This window comes from Staurois parvus, unplaced genomic scaffold (genome assembly GCF_062004578.1).
Source record: "Staurois parvus isolate SC_StPar_1 unplaced genomic scaffold, SC_StPar_1.0 ptg000025l, whole genome shotgun sequence".
Taxonomy (NCBI): domain Eukaryota; kingdom Metazoa; phylum Chordata; class Amphibia; order Anura; family Ranidae; genus Staurois; species Staurois parvus.
The window spans coordinates 4428623-4443404 of record NW_028317821.1 but is presented as its reverse complement, the minus strand read 5'-3'; positions in this window follow the sequence as shown (position 1 = coordinate 4443404).

Below are 14782 nucleotides of genomic sequence, written 5' to 3'. Positions count from 1 at the left end.
TTAAGTCGCTGATTGCTGCCTACTAGTAAAAAAAAAAATTTAATTCCAGTATATATACCATCATTTGTAGACGCTATAACTTTCACATAAACCAATTAATCTACACGTATTGGGATTTTTGTTTAGCAAAGACATGTAGCAGAATACATTTTGGCCTAAATTTATGACGAAATATGATATTTAAAATTTTTTTATTGGACATGTGTAATAGCAAAAAGTAAAAAATATTGGGTTATTTTTCAAAATTGTCATCTTTTTTTGTTTATAGCACAAAAAATAAAACACGCACAGGTGATCAAATACCACTGAAAGAAAGCTCTAATTGTGGGAAAAAAAAGGACGTAAATCTCATTTATGTACAACCTTGCATGACCGTGCAGTTGTCAGTTAAAATAACGCAGCGCCCTATAGCAAAAAATGGCGTGATCAGGAAGGGGGTAAATCCTCTGGAGGGCAAAAGGTTAAGGAGATTTTACCTCTCTATTTGTCCTAGTGAACATTATCACTGAGAGTGAGAAAACACAGAAATCTTCTAATGAGGTCCCTAGCTCTGATGGCAACTGTACTCTTTAGTATGGAGGGATTTCCCATCTTGTGCTGTTGTGGCTATAGGACAGGAAGTGAAGGTATCTCCCCAACAGGATACAGACAGCAAAACTAAATCTAGTAGGGGTTATAACCCTTCCATACTCTAACTAAAATGAAAAAAAAATGTGGCTTTAGTTATACTTTAAGCCTCAAACCCACAAAAATCAGAATTTGTCCCCACAATGTATTTAGCAGTTCAATTTATAGTTGTATTGTGGGGACTTGTGGCAGCTCCCGTGACTTTGTGCTCATGGGGGTAACTAATTATAAATGCCCCATGTTCTAGGGCTTCAGGCATATGTATTCATGGCTTGCCAAGATATCCCTGGTGCAATAAAAGTAGCTGCATTGTGCTTGATGCCTCCATGCACAGGACTGCTTAGCAAACTGCTAGCCTTGCTTCATGCTCCATAGGCTTAGTAAAATGGTTGTTTTGATCAGCATAGCAGTTGCAATCTTGTTTTTTCCTTCTGCTACCATGAGTAGACTCCCCACCAGCAGACATTTCATATGCTGTGCTAGACATGGGAATATTGACACAGCAGATGGATACACGTGTGCACCCAGAGCATGAATGCCCATACACATATTAGTGAAAGGGAATCTCTCAAGATGGGAATATGGCAACTGCCACTTCCAATTTGTGGGATATTTGTATGTGTTTAAATACTTATTCAGACACTGGCTCAGAGCAAGAACATGGGTATCATTTGCTCTAACAGCTGATGTACTCTTGCTCTTCTTGGTTCTCCATTTAGCAAAGAAGGAAGTCTGTCAAAATACAGTTTACAAAAACTAGTTCAGATTTCTTTACCTAGTATGACAACTGAAAACTATTTGGGCTTCTAACCTTCCTGCCTAAAACATGATACAGTCTGGTTGTGTTGTCTCTAGATTTACCACTACGTTTGTAGAGAAGGACCTTTCTAAATAAAGCATTCAATTAATATCCAATAAAGTATGCTCTCTTGCTACATATTTGCTGTAAAACCTAAAGGAAATTGCACATTCAAGTGATAACGTGTGAGCAGCTTAAAAGGTACCCACTCAGCTTATGTTTTGATAGAAAGGAATATATGTGAGGGCTGCATTGGTGAGTGTATGTGACTTTTAATTTTTAAAACATTTTTTTTTATTTTTTTTATTTATTGATTTGTGGAGCAAGCAGGCAGAGGTGCATCAGCATTAATTACAGTTGAACACAAAATAGGGCAATCCAGGTATAAAACAGCACAATCATAGTAGACGTATACATTTTAAGTTCCTTTTGTACCCTACACTATATGCACTGCTGATAACTGCCAAGATTCCCTATACCTACCAGATTTTGTCATCACAGAACAGTACTCACACTAGTGCATTTAAAGATACACTTTATTATTTTGTAATAATTACACAATTGTCTTAATTTTAATTTTTTGTATCTGCCTGGAGACCAGTTTTAAAGCAATATATAGCCTTTTCCCCCTAATGGTGGTACCAGGGGCAGACTGACAACTCATGGGGCCCCCGGGCAATAGGGGATCATGGGGCCTCTGTGTCCTTGCCCAAACTTAAAAAAGCCTATGAAAAAGGTACCAGGGGCATCTCATGGGGCCCCCTACTGACCCCGGGCCCTCGGGCAGTGCCCGAGTTTCCAAATGGTCAGTCCGCCTTTGGGTGCCACAGATCTGAATGTCAAAAGGCATGTAAGACTGGAACACAGTTGTTTGGTGAGTGTATGTGGCCTTTGAATGATGTATTTTTACTGTATCCTGCACAATCTGGACTGCTGGAATTTGTCAAGATTCCACAAACTTGTCAATTTGTGGCATCACTGTTGAAGATCAAGCTGCCCCATCTTTGGGAGCCTGTAAGCCCTAGGTTGGGTAGTTATGAAAAAGGCAAAGGAAATTAAACTAGTATCCACATCAACCAATATTTTGTTTTCCCATTTTCACAGGCTGCTGAGAGTAGCAGCACATTTTTTTTCTTCCAGTTTCCCAGCCTACAGTTTTCATGAGTCACTCCAGAGTATGAGAAACACAGCAATATTCTTAATACTATCATCATGTGTTTTCAATTTGACATTTGTAGAACTACAAACAAATATACAGTCAGGTCCATAAATATTGGGACATCGACACAATTCTAACATTTTTGGCTCTATACACCACCACAATGGAATTGAAATGAAACTAACAAGATGTGATTTAACTGTCGACTGTCAGCTTTAATTTGAGGGTATTTACATCCAAATCAGGTGAACGGTGTAGGAATTACAACAGTTTGCATATGTGCCTCCTGCTTGTTAAGGGACCAAAAGTAATGGGACAATTGGTTTCTCAGCTGTTCCATGGCCAGTTGTGTTTTATTCCCTCATTATTCCAATTACAATGAGCAGATAAAAGGTCCAGAGTTCATTTCCAGTGTGCTATTTGCATTTGGAATCTGTTGCTTTCAACTCTCAAGATGAGATCCAAAGAGCTGTCACTATCAGTGAAGCAAGCCATCATTAGGCTGAAAAAACAAAACAAACCCATCAGAGAGATAGCAAAAACATTAGGCGTGGCCAAAACAACTGTTTGGAACATTCTTAAAAAGAAGGAACGCACCGGTGAGCTCAGCAACACCAAAAGACCCGAAAGACCACGGAAAACAACTGTGGTGGATGACCGAAAAATTCTTTCCCTGGTGAAGAAAACACCCTTCACAACAGTTGGCCAGATCAAGAACACTCTCCAGGAGGTAGGTGTATGTGTGTCAAAGTCAACAATCAAGAGAAGACTTCACCAGAATGAATACAGAGGGTTCACCACAAGATGTAAACCATTGGTGAGCCTCAAAAACAGGAAGGCCAGATTAGAGTTTGCCAAACGACATCTAAAAAAGCCTTCACAGTTCTGGAACAACATCCTATGGACAGATGAGACCAAGATCAACTTGTACCAGAGTGATGGGAAGAGAAGAGTATGGAGAAGGAAAGGAACTGCTCATGATCCTAAGCATACCACCTCATCAGTGAAGCATGGTGGTGGTAGTGTCATGGCGTGGGCATGTATGGCTGCCAATGGAACTGGTTCTCTTGTATTTATTGATGATGTGACTGCTGACAAAAGCAGCAGGATGAATTCTGAAGTGTTTCGGGCAATATTATCTGCTCATATTCAGCCAAATGCTTCACAACTCATTGGACGCCGCTTCACAGTGCAGATGGACAATGACCCAAAGCATACTGCAAAAGCAACCAAAGAGTTTTTTAAGGAAAAGAAGTGGAATGTTATGCAATGACCAAGTTAATCACCTGACCTGAATCCGATTGAGCATGCATTTCACTTGCTGAAGACAAAACTGAAGGGAAAATGCCCCAAGAACAATCAGGAACTGAAGACCGTTGCAGTAGAGGCCTGGAAGAGCATCACCAGGGATGAAACCCAGCGTCTGGTGATGTCTATGCGTTCCAGACTTCAGGCTGTAATTGACTTCAAAGGATTTGCAACCAAGTATTAAAAAGTGAAAGTTTGATTTATGATTATTATTCTGTCCCATTACTTTTTGTCCCTTAACAAGTGGGAGGCACATATGCAAAGTGTTGTAATTCCTACACCGTTCACCTGATTTGGATGTATATACCCTCAAATTAAAGCTGACAGTCTGCAGTTAAAGCACATCTTGTTCGTTTCATTTCAAATCCATTGTGGTGGTGTATAGAGCCAAAAATGTTAGAATTGTGTCCATGTCCCAATATTTATGGACCTGACTGTATATATAGAAGTATATTGCTCCGCCAAGTAATATTGCAGTTTGGGGACATCTTTCCAATTTTCACATTGGAATAATAACTGTAATATTCAGTGCCAGGGTTTAGTGTGTTTATTTGTTACAGCTGAATATTTTATTATCATTGATGTGAATAACACAGCTGTTATTTTCTTCAAAACCAAATTTATCCCATACTGCTTTTATCTTCCCTTCTTATATATGTGTGTTTAACTTTACTTATTTTTTAAAGAGAAATCTGTCTAAAACTCAGCAGGCTTCCAAATGGAATGTGTCATAATTGCCAGCGATAGCTCAAGTCCAGGAAATGGTTTCAAATTCGTTATTTTCCTTGCAAATCATGAAGCCTGCACACAGGTCAGTCTACCCAGCAAGGCTTGTATCCATTGCCTCCTGAGTCTGACCCCACATCCTTTCCATTCACAGCTGATCCCCATGCATTATCTACCAAGAGAAGGAGGGGATGGTCAAGAATAGTTAAGTGCATTAATCAGACTAACAGCTCAGAGCTAATTCCCTTTGTAATGTACTCCTAGATTCCCGGTAAACAACTGCTTGCTTTCCCTTCACAGGGAGCCAAGCCAAAAGCTATCCATTAGTGATGCAGAGATAAGGCTCTTAGAGAAATTGTGTCCTTTGGAAGATTTTAATGACATTAAAGTGTGCGCTAAATAATGAGAGGATGAGAGCTCCTTTTAAATTAATGACATATTTGATAATTAAAGGAGAAAAGACAAGAATGGACAACTTGATTTAACTGATTGTGCCTGTGCCAGCTGTTTTTCGTTCAGGTTCTATTTTGTTCCCACTCATAGGATAAAAATAAGCCATGTCTTGGCAATCAATGCGTATGTTTTTAGAATACTTATTTAATTGTGGCCTGTATGCACAGAGAGACTCATAGCAAGCAAAAATGTGTGACAGTGTCCATGAACAGCCAATTAACGCTGAACTCCAGTCAAACAGATAAATACAAAGTTGAAGTACAATTATGGGTGCTGCTTCACTTGCCAAAGGAGTTGTATTTATGTTCCTCCAGTCCTGAGATTTGTACAGTGCTGCCACATAGTACAGCCAGGCTGGTGCCCTAACTTTCCTCTACTGCATTTAAAGTGTATATCAGGGCAAAAAAAAAATGATATTCAGTAAATCTCTGCTCTAAGAAAATTCAGAATCCAAAATGGAATGTCAGATTTCTTTTCCTTCACTGCATATTGTGGTTCTTCCCAGTGCCTCAGTACACAGTAGTGATGTAGGGGCTAGTGGATCAAACTGCTGATCCCAGTGGGAGAACCAAGCATCTGATACACCTGGAATTTTGTTGCTTACTGAAGATTCTTCAGACAACTGTATGTTTACAATACAGAATAGATCAGCAGTGCAAAAGGTAAGTATAAATTCTTTGCAGGTGGTGTGACATAATGAGGTCTGACAAACCCCAAAACTGTGTGGGGAGAATGGAATAATGGAGGAGTAATACTGAACACCGTGCTGTCCTAATTTCTCCAACATTTACAAGTTGGTAATAAAGATTATCAGATTTAAATGTCATGTCTGTGGTGGGCAGCTAGTGAAAGTGACACAGTTAATAAAGCCTTTTTGCAGAACACAACAAGGCTAAAGTGTTACTAAACCCAGGACCCTGCATTCACTATTTGTGGTCTCCCACAGTACAAACTACATTGAAATGCATTTATTGTAGTAAATATAAACTGCTAAATACCTTTTCTCATCAGCAGCATATAGCAGTCTTGTGACTTCTATCAGTGTCCAGCAAAGCACTGGTCAAAGCTTGTAGGAGGAGTTTTCATTCTCCCCGACTGTCCTATGAGGTTGCATAACCAGTGACCCTCTATCTGTACAGTAGTGATCAGCCCTGTGCTGATCACATGCACTCTCCCAAAGAAAAAAAAAAATCTCTAGCAATACACACTAAATTGAGCATGCGCAGAGTGACTCCTATAGCTCTGTACTATCAGCAGATGGATTGGGGACAGAAGAAGGTGAGGATCAGAGAGGATAGGATCAAACAGCCTTTTTACACAATGCGGAGGATTAACCCTCAGGTTCCACAGTGAATATGCTTTACTGCATATACAGACTGACTTCACTTTAAAGTGTTACTAAACCCACAACAGTAAAATCAGTCTGTATATGCAGAAAGCATGCTTGTCATACTCACTGTGGAATCTAAGGGGTTAATCCTCTGCATTGTGTAAAAAGGCAATTTCATCCTGTTTTTTCTGCCCCTCCTCTTGATCAGATGTCCACCTGATAAGACAGGCTGAACTCATAGCCACATGCACATGCTCAGTTTAATGTGTATTGCTAGAGAGGTTTTTTTCTTGGGAGAGTGCATGTGATCAGCACAGGACCAATCAGCACTTTCCAGACAGAGGTTAGGGGTTTTGCATCCTCCTAGAGCAGAAAGAAAACTCCTCCTACAAGCTTTAACCAGTGCTCTGCTGAAGTCACAAGACTGCTCTAACTGCTGATGAGAAAAGGTATTTAGCAGTTTATGTTTACTAAAATAATTGCGTTTCCATGTTCTGTGTACTGTGGGAGACCAGATATAGTGAATGAGGGGTCCTGGGTTTAGTAACACTTTAAGACACATTATGACAAAAAAAAAGAAAAAGATGAAATGCAGAGGTGTTATAATACCTATTTTAGCAGAATCTTCAAAAAACTCTTAATAAAATCATGTTGTATATAGCCTGTCAAAAATCTTCTAGCAAGCAATACACATCTGCAAGTCTTGGTTTTCAACTGAAACTGAACTTCCATTCATTTAAAGATCTTAACTCTGGTTCATGTTCAAGAACTCCGGTGGTGTTGGAAGTACCTTCATAAAAAGGTGGTTATGTTGATGTATGAGGAGGATGCGAATCAATTAGACACCAAACACACCTACTGTATAGTACAAAGTACAGAAGGCTAAAGAAAAACATGAGATCTTCTATGTGAGATCTACATGAGATCCATATAATATTTGGTCTCTAACAATTTATAATTTAAATCTGTTAAATAATCTGTTGGCTCTTGGATTGTAAAACCTTGTCAAATGGAAATATAGAGATATTTAGAAGAATGGGCATTAAGGGTGTTTCTGCTGAACATAATAAACAACGCCAGCACACCTATTGAAACACCCCGTAGATCCTTTGATTGGGTATAATTAAATCTGTGACACACTCTCCATGGACAACAAAATGCTGTTGCTGTAGCTTGTTTATTATAAAAACTATGGAAGTCATTTATAAGAACAGTGACTTTGTTATATCAGTTTTCACTTATTCTGCAAGCAAATCAAAATCTACCTGGAAATTAAGACCAAGTGAGCATTACTTAAAGAGACATTAACTCTCTCCAGAAAATTAGCTATTTTGAATTCTTATGCTACTAGTCTTACTAAACTGTATATTATATTTACTTGTTTTAAACTTTTTTTTTTTACATTTCTTCATTTGCTTTCTGGTTCCTGGCATTGACCAAAATGTTGCCATACATCTTAAGTCTTCATGGGCAATTTTTTCTTTCATCTGGAGGAGCAGAGGAGGGTCTTTCTTAGCTAAGCACACCCTCTTGCCTGCATACCCCGAGCTAAGCGCAGATGGATTCCAGAAAATAAATGCTACATGAATCATCTGCTCTTATTCAAGACAGCTAGAAATGCTATAAGATGTATTTTCAAAGTGATTTCTCAACAAAACAAAGCATGGAGACATGAATAGATTGGTGAGCAGGGCTGGTGCTATCACTAGACCAACTAGGCAGCCGCCTAGGGAGCACTGCCCCCTTGTCCTCTGTGATGACCTCAGGGTGAATAACTCTACACCGAGTTCACTTTATAAATCACTGATGTATTTATACATGTTGATCATATCCCCCCTTAATCTCCTCTTCTCAAGAGAGAATAAATTCAGTTCCTCTAATCTTCCCTCATAGCTGAGCTCCTCCATGCCTCATATCAGTTTGGTTGCCCTTCCCTGTACTTTCTCCAGTTCCCCAATGTTCTTTTTGTGAATTGGTGCCCAAAAACTGAACTGCATATTCCAGATGAGGTCTTACTAATGATTTGTACAGGGGTAATATGATATCTCTCTCTCTGGAGTCTATACCTCTTTTAATACAAGAGCATTTTGCTTGCTTTAGAAACCGCAGCTTGGCATGGCATTAACCTTGTGATCTACCAGAACTCCCAGATCGTTCTCCACCATTGATTCCCCCAGTTGTACCCCCCCCAGTATGTATGATACATGCATATTCTTAGCCCCCCAAGTGCATAACCTTACATTTATCAACATTAAACCTCATTTGCCACATAGTTGCCCAATTAAACAGTGCATTGAGGTCGGCTTGTAAATTGGAGACATCCTGTAAGGACGTTATTCCACTGCACAGCTTGGTGTCATCTGCAAAGACTGAAATGGGATTTGTAATCTCAGACCCTATATTGTTTATAAATATATTAAAAAGTTAGGGTCCCAACACTGAACCTTGGGGTACACCACTGACAACCCTAGACCATTCAGAGTATGAATCATTAACCACTATTCTCTGAATACGATCTTTTAGACAGTTTTCTATCCATTTACATACGGATTTTTCCAAGCCTGTAGACTTTACCTTACACATTAGCCATGTGTGGGGAACTGTGTCAAACGCTTTTGCAAAATCCAGGTATACCACGTCCACCGCCACCCCTCTGTCCAAGTATACCACGTCCACCGCCACCCCTCTGTCCAAGTATACTACGTCCACCGCCACCCCTCTGTCCAAGTATACCACGTCCACCGCCACCCCTCTGTCCAAGTATACCACGTCCACCGCCACCCCTCTGTCCAAGTATACCACGTCCACCGCCACCCCTCTGTCCAAGATTTTGCTCACCTCCTCATAAAAAGAAATCAGATTTGTTTGACAACTTCTGTCTTTCATGAATCCATGCTGTCTGTTGCTTAAAATATTTTTTCCAGCAAGAACTCATCTATGTGATCTTTTATTAAACTCTCCAGTATCTTCCCAACTATTTTTTTATTTATTTCAGGTACTTATATAGCGCCTTCAATTTACGCAGTGCTTTACATATATATTGTACATTCACATCAGTCCCTAACCCTCAAGGGGCATACAATCTAAGGTCCCTAACTTACATTCATACATACACATATTAACTAGAGATGTTAACCTCTTTACGCCGGCCACATGCAAATGTGTGGCCTTTCAGCGTCTGGACCTAGATGCCGAGCAGCTGCACATTTTTGTTCAATTAAGAAAAACATATGTGATGACAGCACGCACCCTGCATGCTCCCAGCACACATGTCTGGTATTCACGGAAAGGTCCTGATCTCCTCTTTCATTCGGGACCTTTCCCGATCATGTGACCACAGTGACGGCTAATCACGGCAGTCACATGTCCCTAAAACCCCGCCCCGTCTCCCGGCTACTGAAACCCTTAAAGGGCCGGGAGGTGCCAGCGCCAAGGGGTTAAACTAACAGGTCTATAATTTCTTGGCAAAGATTTTGACCCCTTTTTAAATATTGGCCCCACATTGGCCTTACGCCAAGCTAGTGGTACTATGCCAGTCATTAAAGAGTCCCTAAACATTAGAAACAATGGCTTTGAAATGACAGAGCTCAATTCTTTAAGGACCCGTGGGTGTATGCCATCCAGTCCAGGTGCTTTATTCACCTTTATACTGTCTAAATATTTTTGCCCATGGCCAGGGCCACCAATAGAGCAGTACAGCCTGCTCTGAATTAACATTAATTATATTTTCCTGGGCCCTATCAGTTCATCAGTAGGGCTCATGAGGCGAGGAGCAGAGAGGGACTCTTTTTTTTAACGGCTAAAGCTGCAGTGCGTTTTGCTATGCTGCTCAGTGGTGGCCGGCTGCGGCTGCTCACAGCTTTTCACTGGCGGAGTGATTATCCTTTCCTCCGCTTATAGGTGCAGAAGGTGAGGCTCGGCAGGAGGTGATTCAACAGAGAGGTGACCGAGGGCACAGGCAGCAATGGGAACCTGGTACAAAGCAGAGGCAATGATAAAAGTTTGGCCCAGACGCACATTTTTAATGTCCTTCAAACACATGTGTAAATAGGAACTAATAGGAAGCATCTTTTTGAGTGTGTGTAAAATGACAGGCTGACTGTTAGGAGGAAATGATAGCTGTGCAGCTTCCAGATCGCTTCCACACCTCCCACGTGCCCTGCCATGCTTCCTAGGCTCCACGCTCCCATCAGCTAACCTGGGACCTGCATGGTAAGTACCACTGGTAGAAAGGAGGGAGATCAGTGAACACTTCTCCCCTTCTTGCTAATGACCTGGAAGCAACATGTAAAATGTCACTTCTGTGTCCTGGTCTCACTGTCCTTAGACAGGATTGGATGATGTTAGCTGAAGATGACGCCGTCTCCTGCAAACTTCAGCCAATCCGTGAAGAAGAGGTATCCAGCCAATGAGGTGTCACGAAATCTGTGCTGCACGCAACATCACTTCCTCCCAGCTCCCCAGTCAATCTCCACACAGAGCTAATGTTGGGAAGGAGGTGATTTTTTTTTGGGGGGGGGGGGGGAGTTGCTGGTCATGCCTAGGGTGCAAAATAGTCTAGCTACGGCCCTGTGGATGAGTTTACTTTTACTATTAAAAATTAATTACACAACACCAGTTTGCAGATACAGTTAAGTTCTGCTTTAAGTGTTTTTTTACTTTCAATCCCAATTATTTAGCTATTGCTTATGTCTGTTTGTTGTGCCATGTTTTTCTTCTTTTCATTAAAACGATACTGATTTTTAAAAATTTGTTAGGCTGAATTTCTTAACGTGCTAATTAGAATTTAAGGAATCTATGCCTCTTTGAAGAAGCTACTTAACTCTGTTACTTTCCTGTAGAGGCATGGCAGCGAATGATACAGACATTTCTTTTAGAAGGTCAAAATTGCAACAGTGGATGCTGTGAATGGTGCATGTATACAAAAGGCATTGGGGTGATGGCTACTGTGTGTGTGTGTGTGCGTAATGGGTTAACTGTAAAATGAACTTGCCCAAGTGACAATCGCTCTCAGTTTTCTAGTTCTTAGATTTCCCATGAGGTGGGAAATATCTGCACAGGGTGGGATCTCAGAGTGTTGTCACAGTGGGAACTTTGTTTTCCATTTTTATTAGAATGACAGGGTCATGTTAAAAAATGAGGGCATGCAAAACAGATCACCTAGCTACAGTATTAGGTATAGCCAGAGGCGGACTGATCATTTCGAAACTCGGGCACTGCCCGAGGGCCCAGGGTCAGTAGGTGGCCCCATGAGATGCCCTTGGTACCTTTTTCATAGGCTTTTTTGAGTTTGGGCAAGGACACAGGGGCCCCATGATCCCCTATTGCCCGGGGGCCACATGAATTGTCAGTCCGCCCCTGGGTATAGCGACTGTTTATGAAAGATGAATGTAGAAATGTTTCTAAACACTTTGTTTTACACATGGAAGATGTTATTACCTTAAAATCATATGTTGGAGATTTGCTTACCCTTATCACAATTGACTTCAAACCAATTTAGCGTTTGAGATTATGGAAACCGCACCAGCTTTTTCAAACCATTATATGGACAAATCCAAAGAAGCAAACAAATTATCCCACTATAATACCAACATTAGAGCTGAAAATTACTAGGTTAGTTATTTTAATGGCAGCTAAACTCAAGAATGAATATTTGATCAGCAGCTTTCTGTTTATTACTCCATTTAATACCACCTATCCTTTCTTGAGATGCTGCAAATGTTCAGCTAATGCAGCATATTAAACTAGCCAAGCATAATGCACTTTGTCTTGCTCAGCAATTGTTTGTGAAGGCTTGGGGCACCACTGGGCAACGGGCACCTTGTGAAGAGCTTAGCCTGCCATGGCAAATGGAAGGCATTGCCACATTGTGCTAACAATAGAAGGGTCCTAAAAGGGCATGCTTAAATACGACCTGAGCCTACTCCCTGTCTACATGGTACACATATTCCACAGTCATTTTTTCCAATATATGCTTTAATCACTGTGTCATAAGTGATACACACATAAAACACAGCAAATCATTCTTAATAAAAGCAATTCTTCCATTATATATCCTTTTGTGGGCACAGAATATAAACTAACACTTAAATATGAACTGAATTAAAATAATCAGTCTTAGCAAGCAGCAACTATTTAGATAATGAATACTTTGGTCAGGAGTTGTATTGAACAATATTACATTTGAACCAGGTACAGGATATGTCAAGCATCACTAAATGGCGAACCACGGTCTGGATGCAGACCTAGCCACTGTTTCATCCGGACCCGATCACACCATTTAGGAGCCGCTTCTTTCCCCCCATCCTCCATCGCTGTTATAACAGCAGAGCGGACAGCAGGAGGCAGAACATTTGTGGAGTGAGTGTGGAATAACAGCACAGAACTGAACAGATCGCGGGAGCGGGAGCTATCATAACATTTTTGGATTGGATGTGGGAAGCACAGCATTGAATAGAGCGTGAGAGCTGTCAGAGTTATCTTTGTAAGTTAACCAGTAGGTGATTGGAAGCAGGGCGGTCCTAGCAGCCAATCACCTGCTGGTTAATACAAAAAGTTAACCCCCGGCAGCTCCCTCACTCTATTCAATGCTGTGCTGTGTTATAATAGCAATGGAGGATGGCTCCTAAATGGCGTGATCTGGTCCGGATGAAACAGTGGCCAGGTCCGCATCCGGACCGTGGTCCGCCATTTACTGATGCTTGACACTCCAGAAATGTTCTGTCTCCTGCTGTCTGCTCTGCTGTTATAACAGTAGCAGAGGATGGGGGAAAGAAGCGTCTCTGTTCAATAATGTGCTTCCCACAAATGATCCAGAAATGCCCCCCTCCCGATTTCCGTTCTGGAGTAGGAGAGTGAAGGTGGGGCCAGGGACACTACTCTGGCTATGTGTGTGATGTAAAGGGCTAGGGAGCAAAATGTGAAGAGGGGCAGTGCTGTGTGCATATGGTGGTGGTGGGGGGTGATGTAAATGGAGCAGTGCTGTGAAGGGGAGATGTAAAGGGAGGGGCAGTGTTGTGGGGGGGGGGGGTTAATTTGAGGAAGGCAGAGAACACTATTGTTGGGGGGATTTGTGATGCAAGGAGGGGGGCATTGCTGTGGAAGGGGAGATGTAAAGGGGGGCAGTGTTGTGGTGGTGGGGTGTGAAGGGGCAGAGGACAGTACTGTGGGTTAGGGATGTGAAATGGGGAATGTTTGTATATGTTTTGTAATAAAAATGCATTTCAACATGCAGTATATATATTGAAATATATTTTGAAATATATTGAATATGGCCAATATTGTAGCATTTCAAATATATGGCAATATATTTGGGATAAATATTTTTAAAATATATTTCAAATATATTTTTCTTCCATATGGGCTGTTTCAACTGAGCTCATTAACTCCTCAGTGAGGCAAGCAAGCTGACTACCCAGCAAAAAAAGGAAAATAGTTTGTATACTGCATGAATATGGGACAAATATATCTCCTGTCCAGGACACAACCGATAGTTTCTGTCACACAGTATATAATGTTAAAAATTAGAAGCTGGCTACAAAACTGCATCAAAACCTTCTTTTGCTTCTCACAGAGCCTCTCCTCAAGCAGTCGCTGTTGTGGAGATGGACCAATCAGAAGAACAGTATATACATCCTACTGTTCCTCTCGAATCAAACCTAAATAGACATTCATATCTCTTCAGAAACTATCATCTCACAGTATCATACTATTGAACAAGTTGTTTCCTGCATTAACCCTTTGAGGACCAAGGGACATATTTGTCTTATGGTCCTCAAAGGGTTAAGCACTCTGAGCCTCATGCCATCTAAGTTTACTGATTATTTTTGGTAGATGCTGAGGACTGCATCTTTCAAATGCATGAAAGTTGTGGGCACATTACAAGACAGCTGTTCTCCCTGTGCCCATATGGAGATGCAGATGGCAACAGCTGTGTTTGTGGCCCTACCAGAGGGAGATTTCCATTTTAGGCCTGCTGGCACCTTGGAGGGTGTCATTTGGCCTGTTTCCTCAAGGAAACAAGGCTCTTAAAAGATTTCACAGTCAAATAAACAGAGGCGGGAATCACCCTGTAATGATCCCAGTCAGGGACAGAAACCTTCCTTTGATAAGGAAAATAGAAAATCAAAGCTGAAGCAAGCTTCAGGGACTTTTTAATGCCACAAGATCCAGCAAACTATGTGGTTGGTGGAGCCCACCTGAAGGAAAAGTGAGCTGGTAACTTTGAGAATTACTTTACTCCCCCTTGTGAGTTCTTACAAATTGTGTTTTCAGTACATTCTGGCTAAAAAAAAAAAAAATTTAGAAGAACCCTCCACTTTTTTTTAGCTATACAGACAGTTGTTTTTTCATTTTAATCTTTGTACTGCTAAAGCTACTT